This window comes from Sander lucioperca, chromosome 5 (genome assembly GCF_008315115.2).
Source record: "Sander lucioperca isolate FBNREF2018 chromosome 5, SLUC_FBN_1.2, whole genome shotgun sequence".
NCBI classification, from domain to species: Eukaryota; Metazoa; Chordata; class Actinopteri; order Perciformes; family Percidae; genus Sander; species Sander lucioperca.
The window spans coordinates 24049402-24077258 of NC_050177.1; the positions used below are offsets into that span (position 1 = coordinate 24049402).

The following is a 27857-nucleotide window of genomic DNA, read 5'->3' on the forward strand; positions in this document are numbered from 1 at the left end:
GCTTGCTCACTGTGTTTTGCACAGTCTATGGTTTTGCATCATTTTAAGTCATATTCTGTTTGTAAATGTGGGTTGTAGCAGCAATGTTACACACTCAGAATTTTGATGCAGTCTCTTTGGTTGGTGGACATGTCTCACAGTACGATCTGACAACACTGTTTTTGTCTGACAACCAAAGATTTCACCACATTTCTCTACTGATTTTGTACTTTCGTCTGCCCAAAATCACACAGTGAACATATCCAATAAAGGGTAATATACACAATAATTGCCACAATGTTAAGACACTGTGTACTTGGCAGGGTACCGTGTATTTTTGGTCCATTCGTACCCTCCACAGCCAGCGAGGAGCCTCATAAATCACAATGACACCCTGTGTCTGCTCTGCCTCTTAAAAACAACACCTTCCTAACAGAAGTAACACTCCCTGGCCTCAGCATGTGAACATATACACAAACAAACACAAAGTCACACATATATACTATATATAGCAATATGAGCCTGACAACCACCCTCTGTCCCAGGAAGTAGAAGTCCAACTTCTGACATATCTTCATAGCTTCTGCTGCTGTGGGCTATGGTGCACAATGCTCGGCTGACACATCAACAATGGTTCCCATTTCCTGAGGGAAAGGATGTTCTTGCTCTTTCTGTCCATTACCTGAGCTACATGGAGCTCTACAGTGACATTTGGTAACATGGTGACACTTTATACCCATCTAGAAGCTTGTTTCCTCCTCTAGTCTTACTCTCATTAAAAGTCACATCTGTTTGGCTGCCGGCCCCGTGCATTTTTATAGCTGAGCTGTACAGCTGGACCCCTCTTGTATCTCGTATAAGCTCCCCTCCCTTCGCCCACCCGCCCTTTTCCATGCACGCCTTATTCTTGGTTTACCCCGCCCCCCCACCCTTCCCTCCATCCCCCGACACTTTTCACAGCAGGGGCGACAGATTCAGACTCCCATAAGCTCCCTCTCCAACAGAATCAGCCCATATTGGCAAGTTGAAGAGACTCTTGTGTACAGATTTAATTTCATCCAGATTAAGTATTGCACAAAACATCATACAAATCTAATATCCATCAAGTCTGGGCCACATGTCTAGGGATGCACTGAGGAAAACCCTCACAGGCACACAGTTTCAGCAACCAAAAATCTATTTACCCTATTTCATTGATCAATAACCACTTCATTATGGCCTATAATTAATGCAGGTGAACATTATAAATGGTAAAATGGTTGACAGTTTGAATGTTCTTAACTTGTACCTTGACTCCCACAATTTAATTGGGACATTGGGGATACTATTTCACTGTGTTTACATCAACCACAGAGTGCCTTACAAAACAGCATCACAAAGAATAGTGACGAAGAGTAGATAAAAAGAAACAAGGACAATGGAAATAAAAAATTCAAATTGGAGGAGACAGGCGGTCTTGGAACAGCGATAAAACAAGACATAAAAGCACATTGTAAAAATGCTATCTTGTACAACTCAGCTTTGAGAAGTGGTTTAAAAGATGCTACTGATCTGGCTAGCCTCAGCTCTGGCAGAGTGCTGCAGACCTCAGGAGCCTCAAAAGCACAGACCAGATCATCTTTTGTTATAAGCAGAGTCCTTGGAACTGGCTGGTTCCAAGGACTCTGCTCCAAGCTGGAGTGCTCTGCCAGAGGACCTGAGGCTACGCTCCCCCTCATAAGTACTTAGAAAAAGGTCTGATGTGTAGCTTGGAGCCAAACCCCTGCTGAGCTTCAAAATAAACATCCATCAATTTTCTAGATATTTAAGGTCAGGACTGTGGTGGCAGCACAGCAAGTGAGGTGTCCTTTATTCCTCTTACAACTTCCTCTAGCTTCTCTTGGGGGATCTCCAACAGCTCCCAGTACAGCGAGAGAGAGAGAGAGAGAGACTGGGGGAATTTCTATCAGGTGCCTGAACCACCTCAACTGGCTCCATTCAGTCTGTCAAAGCAGTGTCTTAGAGTGCTAGAGAACACCTGAAGTCTAAAGATGTTGCTGTTGAACAACTATAAAGTCTCAGTTGTGGATTTTCCTTAAACGGAACAACAGGGAGTTTTCAAAACAGCCCCTGCTAATGATTAAATTACCATAAACAATACACGTAATGTGAGAAAATTAGGTGATGAAATGTTTATTGCGACGGATTAAGTATCTCAAACAAGTTTCATGTCTCTGCAATTTGATTGTCAACCATTCTTTGCAGATACAGTAAAACATGAAACGATCGTATGCTTCGGAGAATGGTCAGCAGGAAAGTGGCTAAAACCTTTGGCTTTGGAGTCAAGTTTTTTCAAGGCATCAGAATGCATCTTGTTTTGTTCTCATTAAAGAAATCATATTACAACTCACAAGCAATGAGTGCCACTAATGATACTGTAGCATTAGTTGTGTATCCTTTTTACCCTGAAAGGCTGAGTGATCCTTCCCTCTTTCCTGGCAAGTCAATAAAAACTGTCTGAAACACAGTCTGAAAGTATGGTTACTATATAACCAGTGTCACTTTATTTTGAAGAGCTGATATGATTTATGAGAGCACATTGATGTCAGAGCTGGCGTTGCCTGATGTGGTGAAACTCGAGGAACAACTCAACACTTACAAATAGCATGTCTGTATTTGTAACACAACTAAAACACCGGCTTATTCTACGACACACGCATTGTGTTGCTTTTCACACATGATTAGTTAAAAACCTCAGATGAGCTCTGTTAAATCCTTTTTCTGTTACATGCTGCTAAAATGCTGTGTTGAAAGGTGACTCAAAAAAGGGAAAATAAGGGTTTTATAACTGTAAACAAACATCTGCCAGTAAGAGTGAGCAAACAGCAGCAACAGACATGACAAAAGAAGAGTAAAACAGACGGACAGACAGACAGAGGAGACGTGGGTTGGTGTCACCCTGGTGGAGGGCTGACTGACCGGGCAGAGCACAGGTTCAAAGTTCAAGCCTTTAATAGCCTGGCTGAAACAGTACAGCCTTCATGCCTAACCTCCATGCATCCCTTGATCCTCCCTGACACCACCGCCTCAGCATTTAAATGAAACTTGAACAAGGAAAAACACCTTTTATTTAAACGTTCAGTAATCTCCCTGCTCACCACCTTCCCATTTTGTAGACCCGAGGGCCTCTTTAAGTGGGATTTGTCTTGTACACACCTGTAAAGACACTCAGAGGGAAACAAAGCCAAAAATAAAACCTAGCTTTTTTTTTTTTTGCTGAGTGATTTCCATTCATGTAGGCAAAGCAAGCCGTCCAGCATCTTGAGCGTGAAGCTTCCACTGCATCAAAAACATGAGCGGCATCAGAGGAAAGTGTGCGCTCGGCGGTGTTTGTAATTCAGCTCCACAAGCCTGACATACAGATCTGAGGCCTCCCACGGATGCAGGCAGAGGTCACTGGCCCTGGCTAAGCCTTGGCTTTCTACAGACCCTTCAGATATCTTATTTCAGCAGTTCAAGGGCTTTTTTAGACAAAATGATGTAATCCTTAGGCACAAATCCTCCCCACTCAATCCAACACATTCATTTACGTTCTTACTGTTCAAGGTTGGAAATGCTTGAGCCACTGGCAATTAAATACTTTATCAGCGTGATGATGTTTGGTTGAAAGCAATGGCCTTACAGTGGGGACAGGAAGTAAAGGACAATGTGGCGGAAATTACAAGCTTGACATGGAATTAATGTTGCAAATGCCAACAGCACTAATCAGATCTCTTGTTTCTAAGATACCTCACCATTTCAATTCCAGCAGCCTGCACCAGCTATGTGTCAATTCAAACATGGCTTGGTTACAATGTGGACATAGGGGCATGCATTTTGCATGGCATCCCTTTGACATTTACAATGACACAGACATACACACTTGATATTGTGCTGCACTATTACGGTTTTTGGATTGGACGAGGTTTGGTACTTGTTTTGGGAATTGCTAACCACTCGGCTCTTTGTAACAGTTTAAGCGTTGACTTCTGCAGTTTTCAGAGCCTTTTGTTAATACTATTATCGAATATCCCACACCCTTCTGACATCAACTTAGCAAGAACTGTGCCTGATCATTCCTGCAACGTTTTACCAAGGATTCACACCCACTTGGCCAGCTGTACACTTACTAGTCAGTAGTAGCTTTCACTCTCTGCAACAATGTTTTGATGACGGTCAACTTAGTTAAGTTGTAGCATAAGTAGCAACTAACGAAAGTGGCGAGTTAAGTGGGAAAGTATGTAATATACACTGTCCCTTTTTTAACATAGCAGTTAGTGTGTTGACCTTATACTGGAACTTATGATCACACTTATGCTCAGCTGGTGCAAAAGGCTGCTGGCCTTATTGCCCCCCACAAATCCAGCTTTATTTCCAATCCTACAGCAATGCTTTTGAGAGCAGAGCAAAGCAGGCTTTGAGATTTGTAATCAGGCTTAACATTTAAAAAGGAGGGGAAAACTCTTTTTTAAAGCCTGCCAATAATCAGGGAGGTAAAGGGAAAAAAACACAGTGTGGCTTTGTTTTTTTTCAAAGATCTGTTCATTCCTTTTACAGGCACTGAAAGACATGAGTGCTGGATTTTTATCTGTATGTTTGTAGTCAATATAATACAAATCAAACAAACAAATCCTGAACTGAAATTAATAACAGGGTCATACTGTTTCCATTACATTTGTAACCATTAGCTCATGGGACCTTTGTAGTGAGTAGAAATGGAGTCTGGTTCAAAGGGTGGGGAAGGGGTGTCCTTTAGTGCTTGGACTTCCTCCAACAGTTCTCTGGACTCAGCCACAGGAAACCTGCACATAACTGCAGCCAGAAACAAAATGGAAAAGGAGGAAGAAGAGGATGGACGTCAATGACTCTCCTGAGCTGCTAGTGTAAGAAACAAAAAGGACTGGATATTTTACATCGTCATCAGTAACGGGCGTGTTTTAAACAACATATTAAGCATCTTAAATGAGGAAATATGAGTAAGCCAAGTTTCCTGAGAGTGACCCGCAGTCTAAAGATAAAGCAAACGTGACGTCCTGCTAATGACAAAACCCTGAATGCATTATTGTCCCGTGCTGATTTTGAAAAGCTGTTCAGGGAAATGTGATTAATGTTTTCCAAAAACTCAGAAGAGGAATTCCCAAGAGAGAGAGAGAGAGAGAGAGAGAGAGAGAGAGAGAGAGAGAGAGAGAGAAAAGAGAGAGAGAAAAGAGAGAGAGCGAGAGAGAGAGAAAAGAGAGAGAGAGCGAGAGAGAGAGAAAAGAGAGAGAGAGCGAGAGAGAGAGAAAAGAGAGAGAGAGCGAGAGAGAGAGAGACAGAGAGCGAGAGAGAGAGAGACAGAGAGAGAGAGAGAGAGAGAGAGAGAGAGAGAAAAGAGAGAGAGAGCGAGAGAGAGAGAAAAGAGAGAGAGAGAAAAGAGAGAGAGAGCGAGAGAGAGAGAGACAGAGAGAGAGAAAAGAGAGAGAGAGAGAGAGAAAAGAGAGAGAGAAAAGAGAGAGAGAGCGAGAGAGAGAGAAAAGAGAGAGAGAGAAAAGAGAGAGAGAGCGAGAGAGAGAGAGACAGAGAGAGAGAGAGAAAAGAGAGAGAGAGACAGAGAGAGAGAGAAAAGAGAGAGAGACAGAGAGAGAAAAGAGAGAGAGAGAGAGAGAGAAAAAAGAGAGAGAGAGAGAGACAGAGAGAGAGAAAAGAGAGAGTGAGAGAGAGAGAGACAGAGAGAAAAGAGAGAGAGAGACAGAGAGAGAGAAAAGAGAGAGACAGAAAAGAGAGAGAGAGAGAGTTGCACTTTTCAAAAGGAGTTAAGTTCAGTAAAAGGCTAACATTAAACTGAGGAATCCATTGCCCAGGAAGGAGGCCCTCCCATTATTATGAGTCATGGAAGACCACAAGCAGCAGTCATAAAAAAATGCAACAGCCAACAGCAAATTAAGTGCCAAAGCAAGAAAGAAAAGTCAGTCAGTGAAATGGTTTTTTTGTGCACCTCCAGAATTGGGAATAAATCCCAATGACCAGGTTCTTTGTCTTCTTCGCACTGAGTGAACGCCATCCCTGATCCTGACACCTAGGATCCAGCTCCACTCACAGACAAAGAGGACACACATGGGTGAAGTGCAACTCTGCCTCCGTCTGTGGCAGCCAGGAATGTGCTGTAGGTTTACTGGGTTTATAAATAACCGTCAGAAACAGGCAGACACAAAAGGCTCTGCTGTTCTAAGCCGGGCCGCTCTTGCAGAGCACCCTCTCCGCCCTCCTGGTTACGACCAGCGTCTCTCACCGGAGCAGTTAGCACCAGTGCCTGACCCACCTACCCAGCCTGCCTGCCTCCCACACATGCAGCTCCAGCATCACCAGCCCAGTTAGGTCTGAATACAGAAAAGAATAGTCAAAGCAACCTTTGAGCATACAAGGTGGTAGTGTGTGTGTGTAAGGGCCAGGTAAGGAGGGAGAAACAGCATCCAATTAGGACTTCAACATTGATTATTTTTATGACTTTTTACGATGAATCAGTAATTGTTTCGTCCAGTGGTTCCCAACCCCCCTTACAGGTGAACTCCCCCCTTTATCGACACCACCAGTCACGGTCCAAAAGTGTTTTTTAACACTATTTATTATATAAAAGTGCATATTGTTATGGTATTTTTATATTCTACAGTTTGGTTTTGTACTAGTACCATTGAAATGGCAGAATCTGGATGCTCCAACCATGAGTTGATTCATTTTAGCTCCATTTTCTAACCATTTATCTATTTTAGCTAACTATGACACTACTTTTATCAATCTATTTCAACCATTTTTTTTATAACCTGTAGCTATTTATTATTACCATTTATCCATTAGCTTATCTTAGCTAACATTCATCGTCTAATATGTTTAGCTAATCTACAGTTAGCTAAATGTAAGCAGGGTAGTTTATTGCATTTTGTTTGTCAGGGACCATGTACAAATAACATTTCAAAAACAATTTTTATACAAAAAGAAATATGTATTGTACCAGATTTAGCTACTAGCCAATTTCCTCTTTTTTCCACACAGCCACTGGTAAGTATAAGAGCATCACCTGGGGTACAGAGATACAACCCATCTGACTGGGACCAAACTGCAAGAGTACATATCAGCTCAAACAGCGATAAGGTACTTTGGGAAATAATGAGACAATATGGCTGTAAGGTTGTTGCATGGCATAATGGCATGACAAGTGACAGGCTGTCTTTTTGAAAAGCGGTGTGAAAAACTATGTGCTGCACCAGAGCTGGTAGGAACAGATTATGACGAGACTCAATCCGTGCTGCCACATTACAGCCTTCATCCCTTTTTCTCCTGGGTGCTGGGGCGCAGAAGCCTGCTGATTCCTGCGTCTGGAGCTGGACCAAGAAAGAAATCAGTTGTTGTTTTTTTATCTCTCAGTCCACTCATCCTTTCCAGTCCTCCATTCCTCCCTTCTCTCTGTTTCCTCCCCATCATTCTTCTAAGTGAAGGACTGTAATGGCATGCATTGAGCACGCTAGAGAGGCAGGGAATGAGGGAGGAGGGGGTGAAAAGGTGATGGGCTGCACAATAGCCAGTCACACCGCATTTAAATGCTTTTCTCCGACACACAGTAGAAATGGAAAGTGAGGAGGGCGGGACAATATGTACTCATGTATGTCCTGTTCTTCGCGCTGTGGAAAACTGGATTGTGATGCCGATTCTGCTCCCCAGCAGTGATTTGTCAGTGACGGTTTTCGCTCAAAAACACCACAAAGAAAAAACATCATCTGAACCAGCTCTGTTTTCCCTGGCCAGGAAGCAAGGTTCTCCTCTTAGGGCGCTAACACAGAGAGAGTCAACAGTGGCATGGTGGGAAAACAACAGAGACTGAAAATAGATGTGTCTGCCTCAAATGTATCATGTCTGTTACTGTAACACCCCAATCCAACCTTTTCCATCCTACTAGAAGTATATACCAGAGCAAGGAGCCATGCATTGTCATTTACAATCAGTCAGATCTCAGTGACAGCTATTCTGGGAGGTTCTTTGTTACCAGTTCAAATTAAAACATTTGACTTAAACCAGCAATTTCGGTCACCAGCTTTAAAAAAGAGAATACCAATCATTTAGAAATACTTGTGACATTTTTGAAAGGACAAATTCATGTTTTCTAGACTGACTGGATGAGACAATGTTTTTAAGGCAATATGTTTTAGAGGGGAAACATTTGCTGGCGGAGATTTCCAATTCTTCCTGTGGGTGTGATGGGATTGACAGCAAGCCGAGTGCAGTTGTGTTAAATGCGCTGATGTGAAAGAAAAAAAAAATTCAACTTTGGCACAATACAGGGGAAGTCCCAAGAAAACCAAACTTCATTGTTTGAGGTGATTATCTACATCTGGCAATTTTCACATTTGTGGTGGTTCTTTTTCATAAAAAAAAAGTGAATATGAAGCAAAGACTTCCTCTGAAGGTTGAAAAACAAAACTCTTCATTTTCTAAGCTGACTGTTTTCAAAAGTAATGTTAATTGATAATACATTTAGCAAGAAATAATTGTAAAAAAAAGTTCCTTTCAGCTTCTCAAATGTGAGGATTTACGGCTTCTTTGGAGTTTGGACGAGAGCTAAGTGGACAAAAGTTATTTCTCACGCACAACCATCTAATGGTTCCAGCTTCTTTTTGATTAAATAAAAAAAGAGCTATTTCAAGACATCACCTTGGGTTTGAAGATGTCACCTTGGAAAAGACCAAACTCAATCAATTAGAAAAATAAAATAATGTGCAGGTTAACTGATAATAAATTAGTCCTTGGACAAAACAAGCAATTTGAAGACATGATCTTGAGCTCTGGGAATTAATTGAATAATCCAAAAAAATTATTAACAGAAGATTTGAAAAATGTTAATAATCATTGCAAACCCTAATATCTAATTTGTAGATCACTTGTTTTGATCACAAGGGATGTTGAGATTAAATCTCAAGAGAAACCATTAAACTGCAAACATTAAATGTTCTTCTTTACACTCACAGCCTCTGAGCCCATTTTCTTTTTTACTTTTACAGGTCCATTCAAAGCGTTATGAATGGACGCATTAACAGCAGTGTTTAGCAACATGCAGAGTGTCGTTACTTTGCAGACACAGATGCAGCTGCTCGATGTAGAGCGGATCTAATTAAATGCTGTTCCACATTAACAGGATTGACCGAAATCTGTAGCGACCTACAGATTTCTGCCTGCTCCCTCCGGCCTGTGAGTGGCACTCGGTGTAATGCATACAAGCAGGAACCGGACGAAGTAGCTTCCTAGAATATACACACATCCTGCCAGACACAAGCGAAAACGACATCCGTACACACAGATGAGCGGCCCGCATTGTGCCTCGGGGTGGTGGAACATGGCGGCGTGGCGGCAGCGTTACAGTCGCACAATGGCCAAGTAGAGAGATTTCCACAGTGAAGCTGCTTTTCAAGGGTTAGGGTCTTTATGTAGCCCTGGGCGATATCTAGAGGTGTAACCTGTAACGTCACTCTCAATCTCTAATTGCAGGTTTGGCTCTACCTCACTCATTTGGATTGAACTTAATATATTCAGACTTTGCCTGCAGTCATTTTGTTGTCACTGGGCTTTAGGGCTTTGGACAAAAAAAAAAAAACATGTTGCTCATGTTTTGCTCTCATGGCTGCCAAATACCAACCAGGAAACTGTGGCCTGTCAAACACATGGTATATGTGGTGGCCTACGGAGCACACTGTTAGTGAGTGGTTGCATTCCAACATAAACTACCAGCTAAATCTGAGTCCTGAATGTGGTTTGCTCATATCGGATGAAGCATGTCTCAATGAGAGCAGACAATGAGCTGCATGCTAACTAACAGGCATCATGTTTGAAATCAATTCTGTTTTACTCAGAGCAAGCTCAAAGTGCTAAGCTCTGCAGCATAGCACTCATTTATATCTTCTACTTGTATCCAGGTGGAGCACTAAACAGTCTAAATGGACAAAATGAAAAGTATGACGATATCTGAGCTGAGAGCTTTGAGATATAAACAGCAGGCCAGTGTTCTTACAAATAGGGGGTCCATATGGGAGTCTGCTGCACGGTCTGTTTATGTGCTCACTCACGTTTGTTGAGACAACAGAACAACTGGTCAAGATCTCGGCGGTTGCTGCTTTACCAACGGACTGCAAGGACTAAATAATATTTATAATTTCTGAGAGATAACCAAGCGCCAGTACACCACACAGCCTGCTCTTTGCTCTTTTCAACCCGAAATTTATGGACCTGAAACTTCTCCTGCTATTTCTTTATCCCTATACCATAACAGCATGAATGATTTGCTATATTGACAAGTAGTAATGCAAAAGCAGATAAGTTAAGCTTAAAAAAGACAAATTGAATACCAATTGAGCGAGATCACCTTTGTCACTTCTACCTTGACGCTGGGGTTTCAAAACTCGCAAACTAGCGAGTAGCTTGTCTATAAGCAAACATTGTGTAAACAAGATGATTTTGTGCCAACCAGCACCTTCTTAAGCGTGAATTATACTAGCCGTTCCCAACCTGGCGCGCGCCATCGTAACGTCAAAATGACGGAGATCTTGCCAGTGCGCCCGGATTCATAGTGCGCGAGCCGAGGTCGGCGCACCACTCTTTTTTTTTTTTTCAGCGGCGCGCGACAAAGCTGAAACAGGAAGCATGAAGCTCCTGGGAAACGTGATGCCAGGACTCTCAGAGTGACTGCAGGTCTCTCTGGTAAACTTACTGGTTAAGATGAGTTCTTTTATGGTGAATGAGAGGCTTGATCCCACCAAGTAGCTCATCCAATCAAATCCAAGCATTGACGTCAACGCTGCTGCCAGTTCTGTCGTTGTTTATCTTTTTCTTCTAGTCCGTAGAAAGAGCAAAGTTGGTAGCCTTTGCTCATTAGCGCCACCTCTGTTCAGGAGAAGACTGCAACTAGTGTCGCGACCACCAGTGCGGGTATAAATGGTCACGGCGATCTCATGACGTCACATTTGCGGACGCCAGCTGGGCTGCGGCCAGTATAATTCATGCTTAATTGTAATCAACTGTATTATTGGAGGTAAAGGACATACAGGAGAGGGATCCCAAAACTACAATAGTAAGCTTTTCCTTAACACACATTTGTCCTCACATGAAAAGGCTAAACTTCCTGTCCCTCTGCTGCATCACCTTTCCTCAACAGTTTTTGGGCAAATTACTGCAAAGCTTCAAGGCAACTTGCCTCCTAATTTGCATAAAGTTACACTTTTTTTTTTTACTTTTGACCCCTCACTGGTCAGTCCTGTGTCACCTGCTTTCCCAAAATGTTCTGAGAGGTGAGTAAAACCCCTTTCAGGGCTTTGCATAACTGCATTGCACCAGGTTGAGCCAGTCTTTACTGTGGTGCTGGATGAGAGCCTCAAGAGTCAAGAAAGAGAAATGTCATGGCAAAAATCCATCTTGTGTGTAAAGTTTACATTTTGGCTTGAGGGTAACCCAGAACGAAAGCTGCAGTAACAAGTCTTTGGAAACCGAGAACGTTCACCTTCTGGAAAGCATGAATGTGTTCGCCAGTTTTACCTGTCCAGCAGATTAACGCAGTGTTCGGGCAGAATGTCTGGACCAGATGGTGACACTATGTGAAAGGACAAAGGGTCTGCAAAAGTGTGGCATTCCTTGTCTGGGGACCATGAACATCCACAGAGAATTTCAGGTAAGTTTGGTCATTTCTTTTTTGAGACACCATTTCATGTGCCAAAGTTGTTCAAGGGGGAATTTTCCAGACAAAAGAGCAGCTGATTACTAAACTCGATGGGGGGAGTCATCTGGAGACTTGGCTAGGAGTTGTTGAGATGTATCCATTATCTTACTTTTTACATTACAGTCACGATCATTTAACATGAGAGGCAATTATGTGTCTTGACACTGCATTCAGCTTTTTGTTAATTAATCTTTTTGTCTCTGGCCAGAAATTAATCTGGGAAGCTGTTCTGCTACATGATCTTTTTCCCAGAGGAATACAATGTTCACTTGTGTAAGCCCACCAGAACAGTCTGGGTGGTCCAGCCAAGTGAGCAGCAAATGGACCAGCCTAGACTGGTTCAGCCCACATTAGACTTTTGTATGGGACACTTTCTTTGTCCCCCAAATGCATTTCTTTCCTGTGAAATGACAGTCCTCACAATGCTGCCATTTATTTTTCCATTTTTAATGAGCTCACAAACATCCTGAATTGCCTTACTGTTTCCACAAGGAGATTTAGTCAGCGGTTTTCATACATCACACAACAAAAACCAAACAAAAATCAGGCCCACATGGAATTACAGTGGAATATGAAGACAAAGGGACATGATGCAATGATGCTTTAATAATTGAATTCCTTCCACAGTCCATTCCATAATGGTCTACAGAAATCCAATAACCACTAATTGCTGTTCCAAACATGAGCACTTGGCTCGTAATGACTCCACGTCTTTCACATTGTCAAATATTTCCTTCTGTCTCTACAAATACAGCTCATCTTGTGCTTCAACCCTGTAATGAATTCACAGTGCAGTAGGGTTGGGCGGTATCCAAATTTTTATACCGTCAAACCTCCTCCCTATTTTACCGTGGTATACGGTATTACCGTGACTTATTAACAATGATGACGTAAGGCTCAGGCGGCGTCACCAAACTGTTGGCTTGTGCACCGTTCAAAAACTGAATAGGCTACCAAACACTAATACTGAAACAATAATAACATAACAACAACTTACAAAAAACTACTTTCTCCTCCACACTGTCACGTGATGACAACCACACATAATTACATGATATATTTTGTGGAGTGCAAGCGGGGCAGACGTGTGCTGGAGGGGCAGCAGCGCGTGGACAAACTGTTGCCGGTTGGCGAGGAAAATCCTGTCTGCCTCCACAGCCAGCGCACGGCCGGTGCGGTGCGCACGGGTGCTGGAAGCTCTCCATTAACTCGGACGGCTTGCTGTCGCCAAGGCCGTTCAGGGACAGCAGGCGGTCTGCTTTCTCCAGCTCCGACAGTTCAAAGAGTTCCAACAGGAATGTTTGGAGTGCGTCGTACTTGCCGTTAGCCGGAGGAGCCTCTAACAGCGCCATAGCCCTGGCTGTTGTTGAAATACTTTGTAACGTCCTGTGTTATTCCTCTCAGCTGGAACTGGGCCTCAATGTGCTAAAACCACGGCCGTGGGTTGTGCTGCCAAAAGTCCGGTAACTTCATGGTGGCCGCGTAGATAACACCGACATTAGCCGCGCCACTAGCAGCGGCTGGCGCCGCCGAAGCAACAGCATTTTCACCACCGTCGTTGTTTGACATAATTCAGCCCCGAACTCGTATATCATAACACCTCTCCCTTAAAGCTACAGTACCTTGGTGAATGTCTCTTTCAGTCTTACTTGTGGGTCACCACAATTTAATATTTAATCCTTGTCTCCTATATAAGTGCATTGCATTTTTTTAATGACGGTATTGAAACTGATACCGTTTTAGATCCCGTGGTATACCGTATTACCGTATTACCGCCCAACCCTACAGTGCAGCGTCCCTCCCTTCGTCAGATCTTAATGATTAAGTGAAGTAATTGCCCAAGATTGCTCAGGGTCCACTCAGCCATTAGGAGCCCACCAGTCTGGTCCCTTAGCAACAGAGATCTGCAGCAGGAAGATGATTACCTGTGTCAGTCAAATTGCAATCACAGAGGTTTTTTTTTTTATCCATTATGACAGCATCTATCAGCTACAGCTGCATCCATCCTCTAGAACTATATAGCGTAGTGTAGCCTACAGTTTACATATCTTAACCTTTAAACCTGACCCTGTGTTTGTGGATTGTTATGTCCAATATGAACCTCTTAACACAACCACTGGACAGCAGAAAAGAAAGATGTGTTGCAGGCATGGATCATCAGTTTAAAACCACTGCATATTTTTCTAATTGGAAGAACCTAAAAGCACTCTATACAGCAAAATGTCTGCATCTGCTTTCTCTGGGAAAACCTAACATTTAGAAAAAGGCATCGGGAGGTTTATTTGATTAATTCCAAACAGCTGCTTAATTGCTGCAGCGTTGTGTTCCATTAGGCCATGATGAGCAGCACAGAGCCAAGCTTTAGAGGGGTGAAAATAAAGTGGACATCCTGGTCAAAGATCTCTTTCATTCATTACTAATAATATCTCTAAAAGGCATCTGCCTGGAAGAAAAAAAATACATACTTTGAAGTTATCGGTGGAAGCGGTAGACTGTATTTCTATATGTTGCTATGCCTAAATCCACAATACTGTATTCTTGTTTATATAAATGACAAAAGAACATTGCATGGTAATTTGCACATTAAATTAATAAAAAATGAGTTTCATTGGTTGTTTCTGGCAAACTGCTGATTCGAGAGGGCTATAATATAACATCTGCTGCCTAACATGGACACTAAACTCCACATATTTTGGAAAAATTAACGCACACTCACACACTCCTTGTGTAACACTGTTGTTTAATGTTTAACATGTCATCTCTATCATCCCACAGCAGTTTATGGACTAATCGTAATTGTGACAACGGTGGATTTTTTGTTTGTAAAGAGAATTGGGAAAGTTTTCTACCTTTGCAGCCGGAAACATGGCTCCTTTGAGCATCCTGAAGTCACAAAGGGAGTAAGAAGTCGGTTGAGTGGGGACTTTATTAACGGTAATGGCCCATATTGAAATAAATCTCTGGAGCAGGAGTGTAGTATTGATGCTTAACAAGCCCCGTCAAGAGACGGCTTTGCATATATTGAGCAGCAATGTGGGAGCTGATGAGGCACCGCTCCAGTACTCAGGAAGAACAGGGCTCACTTTCCACTATATTCAAAACACACACACACACACACACACACACACACACACACACACACACACACACACACACACACACACACACACACACCTTCTTATGCATCACCTTAAAGAGCTACATGGATTTCACTTGCATCACCCTAAACCCTGCTAATATAATAATCTTAACAGTAAGGCTACCCCTAAGTATACTCATAAAAGTGTATTAGCCACATGTATTAGCATGCTCTAATTGTTTGTTTGAAGTGGATTTCTGGAGTGTCACTGCCTTTCAGGCCCTCCTCCAGCGCTCACTCTCACTTAACTTGAGTGACCAGGACGCTTGTTGCGGCCCGGGGCAGAGGGCAGGAATCACTCGGCGAGGCCTGGAATTAAAAGAGCAGCCCTTGTACTGTTGGCACGGGGCAAACCGCCACAGCCACTGCGAGCAGGGGTTGACTTCTTAAACAGCACCGCTTTTAGTTCCCACCATGAGCAGCACATCAGCGGTTTAGGGGTAGCCGGGCACCAAAGCCTGAGACCGAGCGCCAGCCTCCCCCCACCCCTACCTGTCACTTGCCGCTCCATTGAAGCAAAAAGGCCATTTAATGCATAAAGGGATAAATGGGTGAATAATTACATTTTTAGTCAAACTGAAAGAATCTCTTCAGCAATGAAACAGGGAATAGTTGGAACTGGAGGAGAGATGTGCTCATTTAGAGGGAAAAAGAAAAGATCCATAGACCCCCCTGTGTGATAAGAAACTTTAACTATATTGAGATGCTTAACCTTTAAAGGAGAATTCCGGCCGATTTTTACATTAATCTTGATTGCTATAGCTATGCGATTACTTTCGATAGAAAAAAACCCGACCTGGATCGGTCCTAGCAAACTGGAGTAGGTGCAGCTACGTGTACAAGCGTCCCCTGAGCTAAAACGGCAGTTGTCGGGGCAAGTTTTAGAGTGCCTTTGTGCCTCTTAACAGACACAACATACAATGAATATGTCTGTGCCACATGAACAGGGCCCTTACATGACAACAAGATGCATTTTCAACTCAGACACTGTTTAAATTCACCTACCCTGTCTTGATCCTGCCGGTGGGTAGCTTGGCCTGTTAGCTGTTAGCTGTTAGCTGCTAGCTGTTAGCTGCCATCTGCCATCCGTGATAAGTGTGTTCAGCCAGGCTTTTGTGAAAATCATCACGCAGCAGTTCCGTGTGTATTTGAAGCTCATCCATTTTGTGTGTGATCGATCTGGTGTTGGCGAGTAGGAGGCTTGGCAGTGTCGATCTGGGTGGTAGTTCCCTTAGCCAAGCAAGCAGCCTACAAAAATCCCCCGAGCGCCCGGTGGTCTGGTGGATGTCCTCCAGAGGACAGATCATGCCTTCGCGGTGAAAAATTGCAGTTTATTTCCCCCCTCAAAAATAGGTAATTGAGCACTGTAGTGGTTATGACCATATCAGTGACTATATAACTACATGGAAACGGACCAAATTATGTGTGTGCCTTGTAAAGTAAACTAGTGTTACAGACGGCTAACTGTAGCCTCGCCCTGTCTCCTGGGAATTCAGTTGTAGCAGGAAAAGGTAAAGAGTAGCGTAGTGTGTGAAGAGTGAAGAGTGGAGGTGTTCACAAGGGAAGAAGCTTGGAGTAACGTAACTATGGAGAATATAGCAGATATACAACACACGGAAGAGCCTTTTGAGTTTGATGGTCGTCTTTATTTATTTGAACCCGAGTATACAGACGAAGAACTAGCCTCACAAGAGTTGGAAAGAACCACACAGAGGGGCAACAGGTAGATGGAGCAGCTGCTCCAAGAGCAAGCTAAAGCTAGGCTTCAGTAACTGGAGGACATAGCAACACCACCGCCGCTCCGTGGATTGTTATTGGGATGATTATCCCAGAAGCCTGGCTGAATACACTCACCGGAGGGCAGCTAGCTGCTAACAGCTACTACCACACTACTGTTTTTTTAGGGGGAAATAAACTTCAAGACGTGACATGACCTGTCCTCTGGAGGACAAAACCAGACCACCGCCGCTCCGTGGATTGTTATCGGGATGATTATCACAGAAGCCTGTCTGAATCAAGGGGGTAAGCTTCGCTTCAGAGCTCGAATCTCCTATGGCGCCATTTTGATGCTACAAAGCGATCACCCGACATTAGCATTCCATAGACTGCCATTCATTTTGACGTCACTTTGACAGAGAATAACTTTACATCTGAAGCGTTTAAAGACTTTATTTGTCCATTGTTTATTTCTAAAGAAACACGACAATGTATAAAAGGCTCCATTACCTTGTACCTCACGTTATGGCTCCGTAGCAGACGTTTTTGTAAAAATAGGCTAATGATTGTGTCATAACCACGAGACTTACTGTCGCATAGTAGAGGAATTACTGTATAGTACAGGAGAAGCTCGCAGGCAGTTTGGACTTACATTAGCTGTTTAAGTTTAATTACTAATGTTAACAAGCATTTTAGTTAGCAATAATTAGCCTGTGTCCACGTTATCTCCTTACATATACCTACGCTCTCCGTCTCTGCTAGATTGGGAATGATTGAGATTTCTCTTGGCACAGCTACCAGAAGACTTCCAACTTTCAGACACGTTGCTCACGTCACATTTACGTCGTCTCTCTCAGTTGGAGGCTGCTCAGTAACGCTCAGCGCTCACCAGAAAAGTGCTTCTAAAGGCCTTCACTGGTCTCCGTCCAGAGCAACGGGATCTGTTGGTCCATTCTTATATACAGTCTATGGTCTGAATACATTCACCGGACGGCAGCTAGCGGCTAACGGCTATCAACTAGCAGGGCAAGCTAGCTACCGGCAGGATCGAGACAGGGACCAGGGTAGGTGAATTTAAACAATGTCTGAGTTGAAAACGCATCTTGTTGTCACGTTAGGGCCCCAATCATGTTGCACAGACATATTAATTGCATTTTATCTGTTAAGAGGCACAAAGGCACTCTAAAACTTGCCTCGACAACTGCCGTTTTAGCTCAGTGGAAGCTCATACACGTAGCTGCAGCTACTCCGTGTTGCCTGCACTGATTCGGGTCATTTTTTTTTTAATCGAAAGTACACAAGAAGTGATCAAGATTAACGTAAAAATTGGCCGGAATTCTCCTTTAAAGTGATTTTGTACTGCCAATAAATATCCATGTACGAGTATCTGTAAGTCATGCAAGCACATATGAGATACATGCTGTACAAACAGAAACCTGGATGGATGTTTAGACAAAAACCAACTCACACAAACAAAGGCAACAAAGAAGGAATGTGACTAAATACTTTTTTTTCTTCCTCTCAGTATCCCTTGGCTCTGTTTAACATGGAAACTCAACACAGAGACCACAGAGAGCGATATCAAAGCAGATGATAAACAATGCATGACAAACACTCTGCATCCTGAAGTGGGGCCTACAGTGATGGCCATCTTGCTGCTGTAGGACATAAAAAAACATACAAACAACAACAACAACAACAACAACACTGACAGGGAGAGGAGCTAATAGCTATGCTCCTGATCACCTGTTGGATATGCCAGATGCTATCAAGGTGCACAAATAAAATAATGCGAGCAAAAATGGCACCCACACTCTGGCATGCAGCTGGGAAATCATACCTTTATCTATAATTCAACATCCTAGTCTTCTCATACAAGTTACAGTTAAATATCTAAAAGCATTCAAGATGTCAAAGTATTTAACTTCCATATAAGCAGCTTTGTATTCCAAACATTTAAAATTTGTGGCAGCTCTCAGCATGATTGGTTGATGTTGACAACACAGTGGGGTGCCTGGCCTATGGAGGGAGCTTGTTGGAATGAGGAGGAGAGGGCTGGTGGTAAAGAGGATTACGAGGGGCCAGTGGTGAAGGGACTATTGTTAGAGCCTGAGAAAGTGTGCAGGAAGAGTGGCACACACTCTGGAAACTAACTTAAGACTCTAGCCTCTCTGATAAATAACAGGAAACTGTGAGATACAGGTCTGCACAATAATGCACAGCCATCGCCTATAATCACTGAAATTAATTTAATGTTCACATCTCCATCTTTGCACAGAGACATTTATGAAGAAGGGCAATCCAAAAAATGTGTTGAGCATAAAAAATATACATATCATGGGAGCAATGCAGCATATGAGTGAACTGCCTGTTTAGCATAATTTTGACCAAAGCGATTGCCTGTTGGAGTGTTTCCATTTTTCAGCGGTTGCGTTTGGCAGGCGGAGATGACAGAGTGCTGCTCATCTGGGAAATGGCTGGGCAGGAAGATGTTGCTGAGAGGCAAAACCCACCATGTCTGTAAATGCAATTATCAAAAAGACCTTGAGCTGCAGACATGAACGATGAATATGTTCTCCATTAAAGCACAACAAATTTGTGACAAAAGATAATCCAAATTATTTTGTTATTACACATTAAAAGGCACTGAAAACATATTTCTTAATCAGCTTCCTACTATGCGTGACAGGGTCCTAATAATGCACTTTTCTGCCAAAGTTAGAAAGGTCTTGATTATTTATTATAGAGATTTCTGTCTTTATCGATTTCTGTTTTTTTTTAGCTTTTCTCAAATGGTTTGAAGTGGGCTGGGCTCAGGTGGAAAAAGGGGACGTTACGTACTTCCCTGCACGGATTTGAATGAAAATGTGATGACAGGTGTGGGGTTGTTTGCTCATGTTGCAGGAATGACGTCTTTTTGTCAATGGGATTTTTCCATTAGTTTTTAGATCATAGCAAAAAATAAACTCTGTGGCAAACAAACGTTTATGATACTTACATGTTTTGTTCAAAGATGACATTGGGCCATAAACAAACTACACCACCGTCTCATGCACAACTAGCTTCCATCGGCTTCCAACTGATTTCTCGTGTTCGGTGTGATTACGTTTGTAGTCTCAGCAACCGCCTTTTTTAAAGACACATACAAGCTTCAAAATTCACAAGTGGGGTATTTACTGACTTAGAACAAAACTTTCAAATCTCTGAAGCTTGTGTTAACCTCAGACCTTATTTTGGGCATCTAACCAAAAAACCCATTGACTTCCAGATGAGGGAACTGGAAGTGCAAAAATGCAAATTCATTCTGGGTTTTAGGACTCATTCCTGCAGCACTCTATTGCCAATCAAATATGATCAAACCACACCCATACAGTCCTGATGCAGCAGATTGGACTGAGGATGTTTACCCCAAACTTGAAGCCATGAATATATACAGTATGTACTGGAGAAATACTTCTTCAGGGTCTTTAATGATAATAGCTTAAAAGCCGCTTTGGGAGCTTTTCTCACCTTTGCACCTCATGGAAAAAGAAACAAAACATCCACACGTTTAAAGACCACCGAAAAGAGGAACAAAACACATACATGTCAGAAATAGAAAGAAACCTGACCCGGTTTGCTTGTCCTGCTCTCTTTTGTGTTGGTGGGGAGAGGACAGTGCTGCAGGGGTGCAGTCTATAAAAAAACAACGTAGTGAAATGGTGTGAGTGCACAAGTGTGTGTCCAAGCCCGCTAGGTTGATAATAAATCTTCGGAGAGGTCCTGTGTCCTGTGTTGGCTCCCACTCCGTGTCACAGACGCTGACCATTAAACTTTAAGTGTATTTATTTTTCCAAAAATGGTACCACAGTGCAGCAAATCACTGCTAGGTAGTTATGGCTCCACTTGCTAAAAAGAAATTCTTGAGCTACATTACATCCTTTGAAATTCTTTCAACGGCTAAAGGAAACAGCTGCAGTTGAACAGTGTTGACTAAGCTAGCATGCTGCAGTCATTATTTCAGTCCTCATGCTGGCATCCTCTTACAGCTGCTCACACTCCACCACTGCAAACACAAAAGCCGGCCCAGGATCGTGGTGGGAGCCTCGCTCTTGTTTCTTGTCTCTCAGTCTGCTAATTTAGTGCCAAGTACACAAACTGTACTAACCATAGAATTCATCACTACACCCCAAAACCACCAGCATATTTCCCTCTGGCTTTTATAAAAAAAGACTGTGACTGTGATCATTCAGATAAATAAGTGTTGTATGGGTGTTTGCATAATGAGCAGCAGTAGTGTTATTGTATGGCATAAATGCTGCACAAAAATCTGAAGTTACATTCATAATCACAGCATGGTGATATCAAAGCCGGGTCTGAATGAACATGAAAAGCACGGTAATCTGAGGAATTTTACATGGAATATTATGACACGTAATGGCTGCAAATCATTGGAAATGCACCATTTCCTTTCTTCTTTTCATTGCTGTCTTTCAGCTAAAGAAAAAAAGATTGCTGGGCTGCCTCTACTGGCTTATTCTGACGTTGTGTGGGCGAAACCGTAAAACAGGAATCAACAATGAAAAGAAGGAAGCCTAATTAAAAGATGATTCTAGCACAGCAGGTTTGGCGTTCAAGGCCAACATAACTCAAGGGTCTCATAACGGAGGGGAAGCTGAACGGATAAAGGAACAGGGGATAAAAAGACCACCCTCGACAGGAGGCCGTAAAGCAAGAAATAATCGTTGAAAGCTATTTAACTGAGCCACAGTAAAATCAGAACAAACTGTAGGTCACACCTGACTATTACCAAAGGAATATCCATTTTGATACAGTCTACACTCTTGTTCTAGTTTGTCAAGATTCACAGCACTACTCCAATACCAGCAGACTCAAGTTCAAAGTGGTCACACTTGAGAAACCCCAGTGTATTATTACTTAATATTCCAGGACAGCGTGTGGTACACCCATTTCTCAAACACCAGCAACTTACCAGCCACAAAAGACATGCAATCTGTTATCTCTATCTCTATCCCTATCCTATCTATCTATTACACAAACCGCTCAGCTTTCCGCGTAAATATTCAGAGCTTTGAGGCCACGCCAGGTATTTAACTTGGCTCTGCTTTCACCTTCTGAGAATGGATAAAGGAAGAACATGTTAAGGTGGCCTAGAAAGCGAGAGAATGTACAGTCCGTCCCACCTTTAGTCCCAAAGCATTATACATTGTTCTGTAGTTCAAACTGTGAAGTCCTTGTGGAAATGGCTGTACCTTAAAAAAAAACTGAACATCACCACCAATAATAGCCTGTTCGCACGAATTATGCTTTCATATTTTGTGATTATGCCAGTAATTAGATTGTAGTTAGAGTATGCATTATGAACATATCTCCATCCCACTGGTAGATCCCTACCCTGAGTTTTTCTTTCACCACAGCAAAGTTAAGAGGATTCCTCGCACTCACTCAGCCCTCTCAAGCCTTAAGAAGTCCAACTGAGGAAAAGCAGAGTTTCATAAAGCACCTGTGAGAATTTTGACAGACTTGCAGAAAGTTCTGCCAATTTTTTTTCTTCTTTTTAAAAAGTATCTTTGCACAAGGTTTCTATCTGCAGTTCATCTCGACTGCTCAGACGGCGAACACCTGGAGCAACAAAGCGCTGAGGGGAAGCGATGAAGGGATGGAGATGCCTTGGTTTCTCAAGGGGTTCGGACAGCAGAGAAATGATTCCACATGTAGGGTTTTCAGCTACAATGAGCTAATCTTTGCACTCTTGAGGAAGAAGCACAGATCAAACCTGTGCATTCTGGTTTGGGTCTCACCTTTCTCTCTGAGCCTGGTTTCATTCATACCAGAAAAACGTACAGTCATATTTTCATTTGCAACAAAAATTCTTGGTTTTATTCTCCCGCTTTTTCAGTCTTTTAAAAACATAGTACATACCTTTCGGCTCTTGCTGCACACCATAATTATATGATAGATGAAAAGGGAGAAGGAGAAAAGGTATATTAACTTGGCAGAAAGATGCAGACATTCCTGACCTTAATCTGGCTTTTCTTTCTGCTTCAGTTCATCAGCTCTGTAAGCTTCTATGGGGGATTGTGTGCACACAAACACTTGGCTACAGATGTGGCTACAATATAGACATTTAATGATCCCAGTATAGTCTATATATTGCAGAAAAAAAGAAAGCTTAGTGACCACAACACACAGGCCGGGGTTGTCAGAGTGGAACCTGCTACCATTGGACTTGAAGAGCACACCTGCTGCCTCCAAAACCAGCAGCGCTGTCAAATGACCAGGTGGCGAGTGACATACTGGTGAGCTGTGGAGCAGAGGGAGGGTTAAGTATTTTGTCTGTGTTTACCTACTCCCTACACTCGCACGGTCTCCGGGCTCAATTTAACACCTCACAGGCTATAAGTCACATCAGCAGGAAAGGTCTCACTTCAAAGCTTGTAAGCTTTCTGCAAGTTAATTTCCTTCAGAGGAAGAAAGTCAAGTCCAAGTCCACATCTAGGATGACTAGAAAAACGAAATGAATTAGTCTTCCTGTGAAGACGTTAAAAATATTTCAGGGATAGAGATTTTTTTTTTTGTGGCTTTTATTGTCTTTATTAATAGGACAGATTCAGACAGGAAAGTGGGAGAGAGAGGGGAAATGACATGCAGCAAAGGGCCGCAGGCCAGAACTGAACATGCGGCCACTGCGACAAGGACTGAGCCTCTGTACATGGGCGCACACTCTACCAGGTGAGCTAACCAGGCGCCCTGGATAGAGATCTTTTTTGGATGCAAAAGTGTTAATTGCTAAGTGGTTTTTTTTTTTTTTTTTTTTTAGGAAATCAAAATGTTCATACTGTAGTTGCAAACACTGAATGTGTGTGAAAGTTTAGCAAAAGCAACGTGACATATTTTTATGGCCATCCTCAAGGGAATGGTCCTTAAGCTTTAACCTTTAGTGAACAATGCAGGTCTTGTGTGACAAAATCATTTCTCCTCTAGTTCACGACATGCTCTTTTTATAAAAGTAAGTCATAGGGAATGAAAGTAGTTAAATTATAAGTCACAATCACTCCTGGTGCCAGACGAAAGTAATTGCACCTGGGTAATTGATTTGAAGACATTTTGCAAATCATAAAAAGTGACATAATGTGGATGTGAACTGAAAATTTGAAATAATGTATGAAAAAGCACACACTGTCTGTTAACGTTACCGATAGACTTCCAAATGTGACGAGGAAAAAAAAAAGAGGTGTTTGATGGCTTTACGTCGTAGGCCGACCAGGGCTATGCCATTTGGGGAGGGGACGCTCACTGATCCCCCTTTATTTCTGAAAATCCTAGACATGGTTGTGACCTACACTTCCTTAGTGCTTTCTGATTAGTGTTTGTATTGAAATAAGAGGCTGCTGTGGCCCGCCGTACGGGTTGAGCAGAGGCTGCTCAGTTTGACCAGCGGGCAGTGGCCGCGTACCAGGCCGCTGGATGGTGTTGCTAAGAACTTACAATGTATAACTATTATCAGACCGGCCCTCACGGCCTCGAAACACTACCGGCCCACCAGGAAAAGTCCAGAATCTCCCGATTGCCACTCCGCTACTGGGTGGGTATGTGTAATTTTGTATGATAAAATATAGAATATCAATATTATAAATCAACTGAGTTTTTGACTAAAACAATCACATTTGAATGCCTGTTTTTGGTAATCCAGCAAATTACATAACCTCATAAATGAAGTTAATTTATTTGTGCAGTCATCCTCACTAATGGGAAACTTTGCCTATAAGGTCCAATAAAAAAAGAGACATTAAAGGGAGTACACAGTATGTATTGACATGTCGCCAAGCCTAGGGTAATGACCATTACTAATATGACTATCAGGCTTACCAGTAATAGCAGTAGACAAAGCCCCCTGCGTTAAAAGCACAACAAGCACAGATTAAGTCAGTATCTGTAGCTCAACTAAATTCCTTGCCATTCTGCTGGCAAAAAAAATACACCAGATATTATCAGGATTTTGAGGTTGTTTTGGCTCGTAGTGGTCCATGGGCACCAACCCAGTTCAACATTCTCACTGGTTCATTAATGTTGGCACAATTCTATGCATACATAAACCCAATCTAGCTGCCACAGGGGCAAATAAGTGAATCCAGAAAGGTCCCTGAAAGAGCCTTAATCAATATGGAATCATGCAATCTGCTTTAAAACAGTACTTTGATGTTATGTTTCCATATAATAAGCCAAATCCAAACAAGGCATAATGAAAGTTGCACCAAATTTAACAAACAAAATATTGAAACGAGAGAAAATACCTCCTCTGAAAATGTGGATACCGCTCCTTCATTAGGATGCAAGACAATCAAATGTAAAACAATTTACAGATTTGAAGTCTAATTTGATGTTGCATCCAAAGAATGTTCCCTGAATAAGAGCCCCATGACTGCGTTCTGTTATCTCCTCCTCCGCTGCACTTTGAGTAAGCAGCACCCATCATCATGCGTCTCCACACCGAGTGAACAATGTGCGGCACAAGAAAGACGCCGGCCACAACTCTGTGTGCCAGTAATCTCTCTTTGAGGCCCCGGCGTCTCTAATTGCCTGGACACTTGTGTCCGAGGGCCGCTCTCGTTCCTCAGTGAAAAGATGAGACCTTACATGCTCCTTACAACAGGCTTAAGCTGATAAACCCTTTCATTCAACATGGCCGTGTGATTGGTGCTCCGTGCAAACAGATTGGGTAAAAAAAGACTAATCAAAACAGCGATTAGCCCCCAACACAGAGGCAGAGCTAAGCTACGGGGCAGCCTCTGCAGGGGGTACGCTCTCTCAACCACTAAAAGTGTCTGATGATTTGTGTGAGGTTTTTCTGACGAACACGTTCCTTAGTGCAACTACATGAGCTGGAATATGTGTGGAACGCATGCGGTGGGGTTTCTATTGAACAAAGACGTAGCATAGATGATTTCAAAATGGGATGTGTCAGCTGAAACAATTGTGTCCTGTTGATTGTGTCCATTTATACATGTATGCACTGACATTCATCTTTTGAGGCCCTGATGCTTTTGTACTTGACTTTTTCTATTATTCTATGTTTTATTGTTATCTAACACATAAAGCAATGAAGTATGAAGTATTTGCCCTTTGTGATGTCTCTTGTTGTGTTTGTTATGTCATGGCTAATTTTTCTATTTATCTATTGATGTAAAAGGTACCAGCAAGATTTGGGAACATGCCTTTCTATGAATGCATTTTAGCTTGAGTTAGTATATAGTGTTGAATTTACGCTCTATATCTACTGTATATCTATCTATAGTATTTCATGTGGAGAAGTAGTCGGTGCAGACCCACAGTCACCTCCTACAAAAGATGGCTTCTCAGTATGTAACACCATTTGCCTGATGATGATCTAGTACCGAAACATTGCCAGCTATTAAATTTATCTTTGCAAGTTAGACAGTGTGCGGGAAGTTTCTTTGCAACTTTTGACCTACAGTACTCATCCCTCTCCGACGCACCTGTATGAGGTTATAGACGTGCAAAGTATTTTTCTGCTCTGAAAAAATGGCGGAAAAAGACAGAAAACAGGCCAAATGCTAGCATAAAATCCAAGGCTACTTCTTCCCTCAGAGGGTGTTCATTCAATGAGAATCCCTTTCACTCAGGTACAGCACCTCCCATGACACCCTTGCTTCCTTTCATGGTTAGTGTTACCCTGCCTACTCAGGAATATTTCCCTGTTACAGCCAGCAACATTGCCAATACCTCCACACATGCAACCATCAGTACATCATCTGGCCTGCTTCTCTGATAGATTATACAGACACCATGTGTTTCTCAGCAGCGAGGTCAAGTTGTGTGCTTGTTTACTTTACTTGCTGCAGCTGAAGTGAACAAACTAGTCTGTACGGCTACTAAATAAAAAGGCTGGTAGAGTAGATGTTATGAGTGTGAATCTTGGCTCCATGTCTCCTGGATGTGTAAATATGTTTTTTTTTTTGCTAATATAACCATATTAACTTGATAAGGTGATAATATGACAATGTTTTGTTGCTCCCGAATATCAATTTTTATGACAAAAAAAAAAAGAAATGAATTATTGAATTAAGTCTGCGGTTATGCAGGTTTAAATAGTCTAACAATGTTTGCATCGTAACAGTGAGAGATGTTCACTTCACAGATGCTAAAGAAAGGTCAATGTTTAGGCCAATAGGCCGTTAGTAGAATTAGGAAATTTACGAACATAGCGCTCCTAGAAGTAGCATAAATAAAAACAAAAAAAAACAACTTAGTAGACACTGAGATGATGACGGCACTAATTTTACTGCAGGTTGGCCTATTTTTTCTACAAAAACAAACAAACTTATGTCATCAGACAAATTTGAACAAACTGGAATTACCAACACTAAAATCACTAATTATTACATACAGTAGCTGGCATGAACAGGTAAGTCTACACCTATTCTTATTGTGCTTCACCACAGGCTTTCAGTTCCAGTTATATTTTGCAGCCAGCTGAAAAATAAGCCCAGCTTCATATTGTTAATGTAATGCTACTGATAATAGAACAGCATGAATCAATGTATTGGCAACACTGCAGCACCATTATTTGTTTTCCAGATTAACCTGCCTACCAGTGACCTTGAGAAATAGCTCACAAATGTATTCTGAAGAATCACGTGACTCAGGCGTGCAGACACAAGCCATGACAGATACCAACTGGGAATATCAACATATCCATTTGTCCAAGTAGATATAATGTGCAATTATGTGGTGGAGTGTGTTGTTGCAGTGGTGTCATATAACACAGCCACAGTAAACTCCGTGAACCGTGACGGTTTTGGATATTTAGACTAATAATCAAAATACAAACATATTAAATGGTCCAAATTCAAGAATGCATGTTTGTGTGCAATCTCCTGGAGGAGCAGGGGATGGGTGCGCCTGGAAATGATTCCAAGTGACTCTCCGGTTATTACAAAAATAATGAGCAAACTACAGGCCATGAGATCTACTTCAGCCAGATTCCCCTTACCTGAGTTTTTCTCCGCTTTTACTTAACGCAACATGCCGACTTAGCAAGGACAGCATTTAAATGAGCTACACAACTCCTGAGCCTCGTTGAGTTGCTGAGCTACGACAAAAAGTACTTTTGAAAATGCTTACTTATAATTATTGGTTCGTTCAGCAACTGTTAAAACTCTTAACTTGCTACCATGCTACGCCATGAAAACTGACTGAAAGAGCTGATTGGATATTATGGAAAAGATTCTGCTAGGAAGCTGTCTGCGACCTTTA

The 27857-nt window shown here is 42.3% G+C and overlaps 1 protein-coding gene across 2 annotated transcripts in view; it reads right to left on the minus strand.

The window, feature by feature from the left end:
- Positions 1-27857, minus strand: part of nxn (nucleoredoxin) — a 65832-nt gene that overhangs the window by 27588 nt on the left and 10387 nt on the right. The window contains exon 1 of one of the 2 annotated variants that reach the window (XM_031297621.2): positions 20192-20319. The exons of the other annotated variant lie outside the window; for it this stretch is intronic. The gene's annotated coding sequence lies outside the window, so the exon portion shown is untranslated. Of the gene's footprint in view, positions 1-20191; positions 20320-27857 lie in introns of those variants that run through there. 2 annotated transcript variants of the gene reach the window in all.